Source organism: Mustela nivalis (assembly GCF_964662115.1).
Source record: "Mustela nivalis genome assembly, chromosome: 4".
Taxonomy (NCBI): domain Eukaryota; kingdom Metazoa; phylum Chordata; class Mammalia; order Carnivora; family Mustelidae; genus Mustela; species Mustela nivalis.
In genome coordinates this window covers 6,137,026-6,149,878 of record NC_139023.1, presented here as the reverse complement: position 1 = coordinate 6,149,878, position 12,853 = coordinate 6,137,026, and the positions used below count along the sequence as shown (strand labels likewise).

Below are 12,853 nucleotides of genomic sequence, written 5' to 3'. Positions count from 1 at the left end.
AATTCATATTGTTGCTTAGTGAGTAGTTCATTGTTTATCCCGTCTCCCGTTGAAGGACATTTGGGCCGTGTTCGGTTTGGGGCCATTACAAGTAAAGCTGCTTGGGGTATTTGTGTACAAGTGTGTTTGGAGACATCTGGTTTCCTTTCTCCTGCAGAAGTACATAGGAGTGGAACTCTGGATCATACAATAGATGTATCCTTGACCTTATAGAAAATGTCCATGCTCATTTCCAGAGTGGTTATATCATTTTACATCCCAGTTCCAGTTGCCCCAGAACCTTCTCAACATTAGGTGCTTTCCCAATGCTGTGTGACATATGACCGCAGGCATAGCATCTTACAGCAGCACAAATGTGTCCGCCCACAGTTCTTGAGACCAGAAGTCGCGTGTGACTTGGTTGGGTTTTCTGCTTTGGGTCTCAAGGCTGACATGAAGGTATCAGCTGGGTGGGGTTCTCTGTCTTCTCCTGGGAGAACCCATGTCCAAGGTCATTTGGGCTGTTGGCTGAATTCAGTTCTCACTCTGGGCAGCCCTCCGCTTCTAGAGTTAGCCTGCGTTTCTTCTCCTGTGGCCCCTCCAGCTTCAAGACCTGTTGAATTTCTCTGACTCCCAATTCTGCCATTGTGAACGGAAAACTCTGCTTTCAAACAGACTCACATCGGGGGGCACCTGGGTGGCTCAGTCGGTTAAGCATCTGCCTTTGGCTCAGGTCATGATCCCGGGGTCCTGGGATCGAGCCCCACATTGGGAGTTTCCTTCTCCCTCTCTCTCTGTCTCTCCCTTACTCATGCTCTCTCTCACTCTTTCTCAAATAAATGAATCTTTAAAATAAATAAAAAATAAATACAAAGTCTCACTTGGTTGGGTCTGACTTACCTAGATAATCTCTGCAACTTAACGTCAACTAACTTGGGGCTTTAACTGCATCTGCAGACTCCCTTCACAGCAGCACCTCAATTAATGTTTGATAATAACCAGGGGACAGAAATTGGGGGCTGTCGTTAGAATTCTGCCTACAATAGCACTTCACGGTGAAGACTTAAAACAAGCATCATTTCCCATTATCCAGCTGCTTTTATTTTTATTTTTTTAAAGACCTTACTTTTAAGTAATCTTTAAGTAATCCAAGCGTGGGGCTTGGATGTATGACCCCAAGATGGAGAGTCACAGTCCACCAACTGAGCCAGCCAGACACCCCTCATTCCTTTTTTTAAAAAGATATCCAGCTGGGACGCCTGGGTGGCTCAGTTGGTTAAGCATTTACCTTGGGCTCAGGTCATGATCCAAGATCAAGTCCCATATCGGGCTTCTTAATCAGCGGGGAGCCTGCTTCTCCCTCACCTTCTGTGGCTCCTCCTGCTTGGGCTTTCTCTCTCTCTCAGTCAAATACATAAATAAAATCTTAAAACAGTAAGTGAAAATTTTCACATAAAAGCCCAGATGTGCACTTTTTTCCAAGAATGTGGGACTTTAGGTAATAGTGAACCCACTTTCTTCAAGGCCCTCTGGACTGGGCATGAGCGCGATAGGTGCCCCCATCTCCTTGGTTCACTCCGTCCACTTTCCTTCTTGGTTTCTGCAGGAATCTGAGTCATGAAACCTCCTTCACTCGAAGCTGCAGTTTTGAAACACCCCGTCTCACTGTTCAAACAATTTCTTATCTGGGTTACACATACCAACTATGTTGAGTTTTCATTTCCTAGCAGCTGAAGATAATGAGCCAGATTTTCAAAACAGGTGAGCTACTCCCTGGCATTAATTCTGACCATATAAAAGAGCATTTTCTCTGTAGGCCTGTAGTCAGTTACCATGCGGAGTGGCTCAGCATTCGTATAATTTTGAAAACTACTCTTTTTCTTAACAGGCTGTTCTGAAAATTCTGAGTTTAAGTAAATGAGACATTTGGTAGTTGTGAAGTCAAAGAGTTCATTTAGGAAAACCTTCTCGTCTAAAGAACTTCTTGTTATGGGCTGAATTTCATACCCTCCCAAATTCATATGTTGAGGCCCAGAACCCCAAGGAGCTCAAAATGTGACTGTTATTGGGAGAGTCTTTTAGGAGGTGATTAAGTTAAAATGAGGCCCTTAAGGTGGGCCTTAATACAGTCCGACTCGTCTTTGTAAAGAGAAGAGAGAAGAAATTTGAACATAGAAAGGGGCACCACGGATGCCCACAGAGGAGAGATCATATGAGAACACAGTGAAGACAGGCATCCTCAAGCCAAGAGAGGCCTCAGGAGAAACCAACCCTGTTGACATCTTGGTCTTCAACATTCAGTCTCCAGAACTTTAAGACAATTTGTTTGTGCTGTTTTAGTCACCTGACTTTGGGTATTTTGTAATGGCAGCCCTAGTTAACTTACACGGCTTCCTAAGTCGTATTTCTTTGGAGGAACCTCTGTGTAGTCTTACGGATCGTGGGCAGTAAGTCGCTAATGGACATTCCCAGAGTTTATGCCGCTAGAATCCCCTGCAGACTGACCAGCTGGGGTTCTGAACCTTTAGCTGAGCAGGGACATCACCTGGGGAGCTTTTAAAAATAGCAGTGCCTGGGATCATCCCCCAGAATTCTGACTCGCTTGGTTCAAGGTTGGTCTTGGACCTCCAGTTTTGAAAGCTTTCTAGGTGGTCCGGAGGTGCAGCCTGGAGAGGTTCCATTGAGGTAGGGGGAGTCTGGCCCTCCCTGCAGAGGGGCCTCTTCTCCTCTCACCCGGGGTTGCTCAGCTGCCAATGTCATCCAGAACTAGAGGGGATGGGTTTGTTGCCGGTGTAACAGGACCGCTGTGGGCCTCGAGTAATAATGACCTGTGTCCTTGGGTCTCCTTTAGTGGAAACACCTCCGGTCTGCAGGGAGCCCCAGCCCTGCTCAGGAGGCACCTTACTCATGCAGAATGGCCCGGCTGGGCTCCTGGGATTTTTTTTTTAATTTCCTATCTCCCTCCCCTTGACAAGCTGTGTTTAATTTCTTGTCCCACCCTCCATACCTGCTGAGGGTGGGGTGCTGGGAGGGTGTTCCGGGAAGGCCGGGCGCTCCCTCAGCACCCTAGGCCCAGGGCTTGGAGACCAAGAGAAGAAATAGCCATTGGGAGGAGAGGGAGTGCTCGAAAGGCCCAGCCCCATCCAGCTTCCCCTTCCTCGCAGTGGTGAGACCCAGGGCCTTGCTGGAGTGCTGGACTGCTCTGTGGGTCGGGCTGCGCTTTGCCGTGGACATCTCTTACAATCCACATGGCGTTTTCTGGTGTGGACGGCTATGTGAGCTTGCCTACTTCATCAACTTAGTTCCTGGCAATTCTCTTCAGACTCTTGTGAGCCTGGTAGAATGAAAGCATGGCCCTGTTCTGGTAGTTTCCACAAACTGCCTGCTCTGTTCATGTGTGGAGAACATGGCATCTTCGAGAGACCGACGCAAGTTAACGGAGCCGGGACAGTCCTCGCCCTTCCTTCAGAACGCCTCCCTGCTGTTTGCTGGCGTGTGTCTCATCTTTCTCTCTGACACTGGTATGACCTCCTGATCCCATGTCAAAACCTCGTTCCCTGCTAAGTGCTGTCCTGGTGAGTTCGACTGGATTACTGTAGACCTGTCCGACCTGACTTACGACAGAAAACTTTAAGTGCATTCAGAAATTCCCACCGAACACTTTATCACAAAACCAAACAGAATGGGGTCACTTCTGAGACTGTACAGATTATCAGAAAAAGCAAGAATTTCATAAGGGACTTACTTTTGGGCTCTAGTATTGGTTGATTTAAGGAGGTATCACAAAATCCTAATAAATAAATAAATAAATAAAAGATCCACCAATACCCAGGGTCCCTTAAAGCTAAAGAAAGTTCTGGCCTCACTCAGTGCAGCTGGATATTTGTAATTATGATCTTGAACTGGTCATGTGATCACCTATTATTTAAGTGATATTGTATCACCGCTAGCCTTAGTTAAAGCCTGATGAGGATCTTTGAGTTCTTGGGGCACCTGGGTGGTTCTGTCAGTTAAGCATTTGCCTTTGGCTCAGGTCATGATCCTGGGGTCCTGGGATCCACTCCCACATCCGGTTCCTAGTTTGGCAGGGAGCCTGCTCTCGCTCTATCCCCCCACTCACAGTCCCTCTCGCTGTCTTTCTCTCTCTCTCTCTCTCTCTCTCTTTCAAATAAATAAGTAAATAAAAATCTTTTTTTAAAAAGATCTTTCAATTCTTACACCTTTTAATTTTTTGAAAGGAAATGCTGAGCAGACAGGGAGTTGAAGAGATATCCGAACGCTCATGTTCCTAGCAGTATTTGAGTATTTATAATACTCAAAAGAAGCAACCCAAGCAGTTGTGCGTTGACAGATGAACAGATAAGCAAAATGTGTTTGGTACACATAACAGAATACTGTTCAGCTTCAGAAGGGAAGGGAAATCTTGTCACAGGCTTCAGGAGAGATAGACCTTGACATGGGAAGTGAAGCAAACCAGTTACAAAATCAAGTATCATGTGATTCCACTTAGATGACGTACCCAGAGTGGTTAAATTCACAGGCACAGAAAGCAGAATGGTCGTTGGCAGGGGCTGGGGGTCTAGGGAGCTGAGGGTTATGGTTTAGTGAATACAGTTTCAGTTTGGGAAGATGAGAGTCTTCTGGGTGGTGGGATGGCCGCACACCGTGGACGTTCGCCACGCCACTGAGCTGTTCACATAAACACAGCTAAGGTGGTAGATTTTATGTCATGTATCTTACCACAGTTTTTAAAAGATTTTTATTTATTTATTTGACAGAGAGAAATATCACAAGTAGACAGAGAGGCAGGCAGAGAGAGAGGGGGAAGCAGGCTCCCTGCAGAGCAGAGATCCTGATGCGGGGCTCGATCCCAGGACCCTGAGATCATGACCTGAGCCGAAAGCAGAGGCTTAACCCACTGAGCCACCCAGGCGCCCCTTACCACAGTTTTTAAAAAGGAAATGCTGAGCAGGCAGACTTATTATGCAAACCAAAGTGAGTATTTGATGTGTTTTATGAACTTCTTCTTGGATCAGATTTCTCAAGAGAAGAGCCTAAGTTACAAAGTTGCGCTTTCGTGGTGCCTGAGAAATAAATCTTCAACACGAATCTAGCTACTCAAAAAATGGCCCCTTATTAGACATTTTGGGGAAACTCCCCTTCCAGGTCCATGTGTCCACCTGTCTGCTGGGGATGTCCACTCCTGTCTTGGAGGCCCTTGCCCCAATCCAAGGTCATCTTGGCCATCAGAGTTGCTCTGCGTCTGTTCTTTCCCAATTCCCTGAGTTGTCATCCGTGCAGCTACCCAAGCCTGACATCTGGGCATCTTCCTTGACCCATCTGTCTTTCTCGCCAGCTCCCACACCTAATCCAAATGAACAAGGCTTCTGTCGCTCAAAGACTGGAGCCCAAGTGTTTGCAGCAGCCCTAGTCATAAGAGACAAGATGTGCAGACAGCCCGCGTACCTATGAATAGAGGAATGGATAAACCAGATGTAGTACATTGACAGTGGCATACTATTGAACAGAAAAAGGAAGGAGCTGTAGAAACAAGCTGCCACGTGGATGAACCTCAAAAACACGCTAAGTGAAAGAAGTCAGACCCAGAGGATAACCTAGCGTATGTTTCTACTTATTTGAAATCGTAAGGAAAGGCCAATCTTTAGAAATATACTTATTTGAAATCTTTAGGAGAGGCCAATCTATGGAAACAAGATTCGTAGTTGTCAGAGTTTGGGAGTGGGAGCAGGGCAGCTTCCAGAGGCGATGGAGATGTACTAAAGCTGGACTGTGGTGGTGGTCGCACACACTGTACAGGTATTAAACACCACTACTTTGTATACTTTTTCTTAAAGTTAGCATTCTATTTGGAGAAACACCTAGATATTGTATCATAGCTTTATCATGGAAAGGATGCAGAGGAGCATGACTTTAAATCAACAAAGATTTTGGGGGGTACCTGGGTGGCTCAGTCAGGTGAACGCCAGGCTCTTGATTGCAGCTCAGGGCATGATCTCAGGCGTGTGGGATGGAGCCCCGCTCGGGGTCCACGCTGGGCGTGCGAGGAGCCTGCTCGGGGATTCTTTTCCTCCCCGTCACTTGCACTTGGGCACGCGTGTCTCTAAAATAAATAAATCCATGAAATAAAAAAAACAAAATAAAATAAATCCTTTAAGAAAGCCAACGACGTTTTAAAGAAGGTCTCAAAAGAGATGAACAAGGCCGCCTCCTAGTGTTTCTCTTCATCAGCCCCTCCCTTTGATCCTCTCCAGAGGTAATTATGTCAGTCTGTTTATTTGTTTGTTGAACAAATATTCGAGCATCTACTATGTGCCACACGCCTGGTGCTTGAGGTAGAGTTAAATAAACCAAGCAAAAGCCCCATGCTCTTGGCGCTTCTCTTCGGCAGGGAGGGAAGACGTCACCTCCAGGCCGTCCTCTCATGGCCGGTCCGGACCGGGCTCTGGCCTCGTTCCATTCCCAGCAGTGGCACTGCGGGCAGAGCGATCCTTTTATTTGTATTTATTGGTTTTAAAGGTTTTATTTGTTTATTTTAGAGAGAGAGAGGGAGAGTGTGCGCAAGCATGAGTTGGGGGGAGGGGCAGAGGAGAAGTGGGGAGAGACTCAAGCCGACTCCCTGTTTGGGGCTTAGTCCCACGACTCTGAGGCCATGACCCCGGCGGAAATCAAGAGTCAGATGCTCAACCCATTGAGCTACCCAGGTGTCCCCCCAAACGATCCCTTTAAAACACAAATCTGATCCTGTCCCTCTGCTTCAAGTCTTCCAATGCTTTCCCGTTTCCTTTTTTCAAACTCCTAACCAGGACCTGAGCAGACCTACATGTCCGCGGCGGCTCCAGGTGCAGGCTGTGTCCGCCCCCTTGGCCACTTCCTCCTTTGCACGCTCCTCCTGCCATATTGGTTTCCTCCCTTCCTGGCTCTTGCTGGGCTCTCCTCCCTCTGGGCCCTTCGCCCGGCCGACACCCGTCCGCTCTCTGGACCTCAGTGTCCGTCCTTTCCCAGTTGGCCAGCTCTCATTTACGATGCCTTCCTCTGCTGTCCAGCCTGCAAACAGATTCCATCCCCCAGCACCCGTGGCATAGTCGTCCTTCAGTAAGACGGGTTCTAGATGAATAAACACCCAGAAAGAAACATCTATAGAGAAACAGGTTTAACTGGTAGTGACTTTGTTTTCTATGTGACGTCCTGCCTCCACCCTCAGGGGAAAGTGCGTCTCAGAGTTCTGATCTGGGAAACAGGAGCTCCGTGTGCCATCACGGACACACGCAGAAAGCCAAGATGATTTATCCCTCTTTGCAAAAAAGGAACGTAGCAAGACTCTTTAGCTGAATTACATACATGGAAGTAACATTAATGAAGTGATATTCATACAAAGCTCTGAGCTCATTGGCCTAAAATAAACTGAGGTAATATATTTTCAGAGAAATAAAACAACAAAAACCATCCCTCAGTTGGCACCTAAGATGATTGCGTCAGCAGTCATTTGTCTTAACTATTTTGATCAGATTCCTCTGACTGTAAATTATTGTTACTTCAAGTTACAGGCCAAAAACAAAAAAAGGAAAAAAAAGGAAAATATCCTGTTTCCCTCCCTCCTCAGCCTGTGTGGATGATGGAGCAGTGAGCTCAAACCATGAGGTTTTTTGTTTTAAAATTTCTTCATTCCCTTAAGAAAAGCTACTTTTATCTCATTATTTTTTAAAGTACAGATGGCTTTTAATTTGGTGAGAAAATACCCTTCCCGTTCGGAGGATTCTGCCTCATTAGCTCGTTAAAAAACAGCAACAAGAACAACGCCCTCCTCCTCTCCCAATGTGCAGAACTAAAGGAAGCATAAGTTAAAACAACATTTGTTGTTTGTTACTTTGATCAACAAGCACTTCTCTCCAAAAGAAAAAACACCAAACCAAAGCACATTAAAAAGCAGTTCCTTCCCTACAATAAATCAGTCAGTGCCAACAGCGTAGTCTCCCAACTAGAGAAGAAAGAAAAAAAATGGGTCGAGGGCGGGGGAGGAAGAGAAATTGGAAGACAAGGTGGGGGTTCTTCTCCGGTGTCTTTTTTTGCCGATTGGCGTAACGGCCGTCAACTGTTAGCTCTCTGGGGCTCCCGCAGACTCCTGACCTGCAATCTGGCAGGAAGAACTCAACTAGTCTGTTATGTGGACTTCAACGTCTTCGGCATCACCTGTCATCTACACGGAACTTGACACATCTGCCATTGGCTAGTGCGTCCCAAAGAGACATTTCTCCAGAGAAAGACGACGCACCGCTTTCCTCTCTGCTCTACACTCTTGTTATCTGTCTCTTTCTTCTTTCATCCACACGACGAGAAAGGATATTTGTGTGTATCTGTGAGGGAGCTAAACGGGAAAAGAAAGAAAGAAAGAAAGAAGCGGGAGACGAGGAGGAGAGAGCAGCCGCAGGAACCGTGATGAACTTCCTCCTCAGGAAGCATTGGGCTACTTTCTTCTTGTTCTTATTTATCCCTTAATTTTTTAAAAAAGGTTTTTTTTTTTTTTTCATTTCTAATTGTGGTAAAAACACACATAATATCAAATTCACCATCTTCACCTTTTTTTTTTTTTTTTAAGATTTCATGTATTCGGCAGAGAGTGGTCCGAGAGAGCACAGCAGGGGGAGCTCAGAGGGAGAGGGAGAAGCCGGCTCCCCGCTGAGCAGGGGGCCCAGAAGGAAGTGGGGCTCCCAGCACCCTGGGATCCTGACCTGAACCGAACAGACACTTAACCAAGTGAGCCAACCAGGCGCCCCCATCTGCACCATCTTAAAGTCTCCTCGTACTGTTGTGCAGCAGATCTCTAGAAAGTTCTCTAGAACTCGCCATCTCTCTGAACTGAAACTGTGATACTTGTTGAACAGTGTTCCTCATTCCCTTCTTCCCTGGTGTTTTAAAATCAGACCTAAAAAGACGGCTTCTTCTGATTCTATCTCATGTTCTCATGACCTCACATGTTAGGAAGTAAAAACATTTAAACGTCAATGCAAAGTGAAAGATACACGCCTTCCCTGAACGGTGATACTTGTCTGCGTTTCTTTTCCATTCCACACATTCTAAGACAGGTGAAGGAGGAAACAGATCCTCGCCCTGAACCTTCGGGACACTGGTCTCTCTGGCTGACCCTAACATTGCGGTCAAGGGGGAGTCGTCCTCTAATCAGAATTATGCGCCTTACCAAGAGCACACATCAGATTTCCAGAAGCCAACCTCTCCCTCCTCCCCGCCCAGCCTCCCCTCTCCCCACCACTCTCCAGCAGCTGTGACACGCTGGTCTCCGGTCTCGTGGTTCACACCCGCGGCCGGGGGCCCCACTTGCGCTGACCCCAGGCTTCTGAAGGCTGGCAGTCAGGCAATAAGAAAACCAGGGTGTAAATCACGGGCTCAGACAGTTTCCTGTGGGGGAGCCTTTAAGTTCCCATCAGAGCTTTTCATTCTAGCACATGCAGGGGAGACCACTGCTCCCTTCAGAGACACATACAGATGCAGACCAGGGATGACAAGAGAGGCGAGATGCAGACAGACAGCAGATTGTAAGCGTCGAGTCGAGACACTTGGCACAGGCTTTTATTCTTTTGCCTAAAACATATCTTTTTAATGAGGAGGGGGATCTCATGCTGGATTTAGAGAAAAATAACCAAATTCTTAATCTGGCAGTTGCAAAGCTCCTTCAGTAGAGGAAGGGTTCTCACTTGATAGTAATACGGAATCACCACTGGTATTTCTAAATAGGTTTTACAAAGCATCATTTGTTTTGTGAACTCTGTAGTTCTGTTTTGGGGGGTTTTGTTTGTTTGTTTTGTCTTTGTTTTTTTAGAGAGGTAGGGAAAGAGAATCTTAAGCAGGCTCCATGCCCAGCATGTAGCTCATCTCAGGACCCTGAGATCATGACCTGAGCCGAAACCAAGAGTTGGATGCTTAACCAGGGAGCCACCCAGGTGCCCCTGGAGCTCAGTAGTTCCAAAACTCCAATGACGGGGCACCTGACTGGCTCAGTCAGAGGACCATGTGACTCTTGATCTGGGGGTTGTAAGTTCAAGCCCTACATTGGGTGTACAGATGCATATAAAGCGTATAAATATGTTTAAAAATAAAACACTCAGGGCGCCAGGGTGGCTCAGTGGGTTAAAGCCTCTGCCTTTGGCTCAGGTTGATCTCAGGGTCCTGGGATCGAGCCCCGTATTGGGCTCTCTGCTCAGCAGGGAGCCTAGCTTCCCCCTCTCTCTCTGCCTGTCTCTCTGCCTACTTGTGATCTCTCTGTGTCAAATAAATAAATAAAATCTTAAAAAAGAAAAAGAAAGAAAAGAAAACACTTCTAATCCAATTCCTTTTTATCCAAAGGAAATAAAACAACAACAAAAAAACCTCAAATGGCATTTTAATTGGGGATCTGTTCTCTGTTGGGCACTGCACTCCACCCTGTTGAGTTCCCAGATGCGTGGAAAAGATGGGATCTCTGCCCTCTAGAATGTCACTGTCCACTTGTCAATCCCCTGGACTATATTATAGTAGAGAAGGCTGAGGGCTGGAGCAAGCTGAGGGACCAAGTCAGGGGACCCCAAAGTTCTCTAAGGGATATGATAAGCCAAATTCAGCAGAGTGCCCGAGACCCAGCATTCAATAAATACAAATTGTTGAGAACAAAAGTGATCAGAGCACCATCCAGACAGACACTGGCCCCAGGAGTAGCTCTCATTGGGAATACAAGGCATACGCACAACAAAACGAATAATGCTTCAAAGCAGGATGTAACCAGCACCAAAAATTCAGCTCCTAAATTTGGGGTGAGAAATGGCTAGAGCAGCTGGGGAAGGGTCTTGAAAGAACGTGACTTACACAGACAAAGGGCGCCGAGAGCAACCTGGCCTCAAAAATGAGATGACAGCCATGCATGTAATGGCCCAGGGACATTAACGTGTCCCATACCGACACGTGCTATGTACCGGGGCATCCGGGACGATGTGTAATCCCTGCTCCCGAGACACTCTCAGCCTAGGAGGCGAGGCTGCTGTTGGAAGGGCATCCCAAACTCCAGGGGAGGGAAGTGTGATCCAGACTTCAGTAGATGATCAAATGATGTATTTTTGAACATTCAGAGGCGAGGGAAATTGCTTTTGTTGAAAAATCAGAGAAGTTTCATTGAGAAAGAAACATATTTCTGGTCCTGGGAAGTTGGCCAGAATTTCCTTACTAGAGATTGGGGTAAAGGTTGAGGGAGGGATCTCAACCCAGATTGGGGGGTTGGGGGTAAATAAAGTGTCAGGGAGGGAAACCAAGGCTTGTTTGCAAAAATGGTAATTATTGGATTCATTAAAGGTAGTTAGAAAAACTGTCCCTTATAGCTGAGTTAATAAGGACGGAATCAGGCAAAGTTAAGTGTCCTTCATTTGGGAAAAAGCACAATTTTTAAAGGGGGAAAAAAGTAACTTTCCATTTACTGAGGAAAAAGAAAATCATTCTGGAGAGATATGGGGCTTTGCTCATCCTCCATTAGATTTATAAGGCAAAAGGGTTTTTTCTAAGTAGGTTTCTTTTCCTTGGTGCTCTGAGTGGCACCCAAGACTTTGCCTGTAGACAATGGATGTGTTCACGTTCTTTTGCCTGCAAGGAGGGACAACAGGAACTTGTGGGGTCACTAAAGGGGTTTAACCCGCAGTGTTATCGTGGTCATCCAGGGTGGTTATAAGAACAAGGCACGGACTTTGGAGTCAGGCAGGTCTCTGATTCTTCATTCTGTGCCTCATACACAGTTGTACCTTGGCAAGTTACTTAAAATCTGAGGTTGGGGCGCCTGGATGCAGTCGCTTAAGCGTCCGACTCTGGGTTTTGGCTCAGGTGATGACGTGTGGGAGGTGGAATTGAGCCCCACATTGTCGGGGGGGGGGGGCATGCTCAGTGGGGGGTCTGCTGGGATTCTGTCTCTCCCTTTCTCTCTGCCCCTCCCTCCACTTGCACTCTCTCTAAATAAATAAATAACATCTTTTAAAAAATCTGAGCTTCAGGGTGCCTGGGTGGCTCAGTGGGTTAAAGCCTCTGCCTTCAGCTCAAGTCATGATCTCAGGGTTCTGGGATCGAGTCCCGCATTGGGCTCTCTCTGCTCAGCAGGGAGCCTGCTTCCCCCTCTCTCTCTGCCTGCCTCTCTGCCTGCTTGTGATCTCTGTCTGTCAAATAAATAAAATCTTTTTAAAAAATCTGAGCTTCATCTCTAGTCTATAAAATGAGACTGGTAATAGATACCTTGACATGTTATTGTCAAATTAGAACGAAGGCACGGAAAGCCCGAGGCAAGGTGTGGGGGCTTGGACTAGGCGCAAAATGAATGGTGGCTCTGTGAGGCTGTGGCTCGGCTCTTTCTGGTCCACCACCAAGAAATGTCAGCCAACAGCCTGCCAGGATCTGCCCAGGACCCTGTGACCTTCTTGCCTTTGGCCAGCATAAGTGCACTCTGGACACCTCCCAAAGGTGCAGATTACAAGAACTTTAAAAATGAGTTTTCTCTCCGATCTTATCTTCTGGTTCCTAGGCAAGAGCTCTAAAGTATGCGGAATAACCCTGATATCCGGCTTGGAGTAGAAGAGTTTCCTGAACACCTACTGGGAGAAAGTTGGGCTCAAAACCAGATCAGCTGGAAAGTAAAGGGAATTTTTGTCATTGCTTGAATCTACATGTGAAAGTGCAACATAAAACTGTGTGACTTGGGCAGAATGAAGGCGATCGGGGAAAATGAACTGTTATCGTGGTGCGTGGCGACTAGACTCTTTAAAAGCACGTTGCTTGTGGGTTTTTAAAGAATAAGGCAGTTGAACTGGCTTCTTGGAGTCAATAAAGTGAGACTGCC

At 46.7% G+C, this 12,853-nt stretch overlaps 1 protein-coding gene across 3 annotated transcripts in view; it reads left to right on the top strand.

Moving 5' to 3' along the window:
* Positions 1-12,853, top strand: part of SHROOM3 (shroom family member 3) — a 186,315-nt gene that overhangs the window by 91,512 nt on the left and 81,950 nt on the right. The gene's annotated exons all lie outside the window — the stretch shown is intronic.